Source organism: Carlito syrichta, unplaced genomic scaffold (genome assembly GCF_000164805.1).
Source record: "Carlito syrichta isolate Samal-C Ts95f unplaced genomic scaffold, Tarsius_syrichta-2.0.1 Scaffold312068, whole genome shotgun sequence".
Taxonomy (NCBI): domain Eukaryota; kingdom Metazoa; phylum Chordata; class Mammalia; order Primates; family Tarsiidae; genus Carlito; species Carlito syrichta.
In genome coordinates this window covers 257153-258775 of record NW_007256164.1, presented here as the reverse complement: position 1 = coordinate 258775, position 1623 = coordinate 257153, and the positions used below count along the sequence as shown (strand labels likewise).

The 1623-nt window shown below is 41.3% G+C and overlaps 1 pseudogene across 1 annotated transcript; it reads left to right on the top strand.

Annotated features, from left to right (window-relative positions):
* The first annotated feature begins 274 nt into the window (after positions 1-274).
* Positions 275-1488, top strand: LOC110596668 (annotated as a pseudogene). The gene has a single exon (XR_002482621.1). The product of XR_002482621.1 is annotated as a non-histone chromosomal protein HMG-14 pseudogene (transcript).
* Positions 1489-1623: the final 135 nt, after the last annotated feature.

Below are 1623 nucleotides of genomic sequence, written 5' to 3'. Positions count from 1 at the left end.
TGAGCATTCACTACTGTTACAGTGAATTTTGGATTGCTTATTTAGACTATGTAAACTTAATTTGCTTTCATAAACAGAATTGTTCATAAAGCATTAAAGGTTGGTGTACACAGAATGAAGTGTTTTCCTGCCACTGGTGCTAATCTATCCCATCTTACTCGAGATTGTAGGTAAATGCTGATAACCATATACTATTGAGTAACTTATGGAATGAAGTCTCTAGTGATCCTTTTTCCCACAGTATATATTTTATTTATTTTCTCCTGTAGTTACTGGGTCATTATGATGATTGTAATAGAGATTATACAGGAGTATAATCATAGGGCATACCTTTATGACTTTTGACTATTGTAAAAAAAAAAAGATACATTTTTATGTACACATTCTACTTCTCTTGGCCTACAATAAAGATACAGACTTTTAGTTTTAATTTACATTGAGTGAAATATACAAATATATCTCTAAAGCTTTATGAGTGAGAAGACTAGGGAGGAGGAAATTGTGTGTGTGTGTGCCTACATTAAGTAGGAAAGGCCATTATTGGAACATAAGAAATGATCTGTCCGATTGGTTCTCCCACCGCCTCCCGGCGGGTCTCGACAGCTCCAGCGGCGGGAGGAGCGGTAGCGGTTTGGCAGCCCAGCTTCGCGAAGGCTCTCCGTGCCGCTGCCTGCAGGCACCCGGTTCGCGTCCTGCCCCTGCCAAGATGCCCATGAGGGAGGTCAGCTCCGCCGAGGGGGCGGTGAAGGAGGAGCCCAAGAGGAGATTGGCGCAGTTGTCGGCTAAACCTGCTCCTGCAAAAGTGGAAGCAAAGCCAAAAAAGGCGTCGGGAAAGGATAAATCTTCAGACAAAAAAGTGCAAGCAAAAGGGAAAAGGGGAGTGAAGGGAAAGCAGGCTGAAGTGGCTAACCAAAAAACTAAAGAAGAGTTACCTGCAGAAAATGGAGAAACTAAAACAGGAGAACCCAGCCTCTGATGAAGCAGGAGAAAAAGAAGCCTGAATAATGTCATATCCCATGTCTTATCAGTGGTCCCTGTCTCCCTTCTTGTACAATCCAGAGGAATATTTTTATCAACTATTTTGTAAATGCGAGTTTTTTAGTAGCTCTAGAAACATTTTTAAGAAGGAGGGAATCCCACCTCATCCCATTTTTAAAGTGTAAATGCTTTTTTTTAAGAGGTGATATCATTCACTGGTTGTTTATTTTTTGGTACAACCAGAAAATAGTGTGGGATATTGAATTACAAGAGGCTTTGACTGTCTTGAGTATCAGCTTAACATTCCATAGATGGGGGTTAGTTTTTATATCCTGTAATGCAAAGTATACTAAGTGGCAATATGGATCACAGTCCTGCATTTAATGTCTTGAACATTTAAAATTACTTCTATTCCCATGTTGTTTTTTAGTAGAATTTGTCAGTGACCAGCACTGACCAAGGGTGTTAGGACCCGCACCGGAGAATCAGGAGACGGCGAGAAGACCACTCGGAGGCAGCTCTTCTGGGAACAGTCTGATCAGGACTGAAGCCCATTTTATTCAAACCTTTTCCAACTTATATACCATTTTCTATACCCTCCAGCAGTGTGATAATCACTTGCTAGGGGCGTACAAGTTCTGCGCT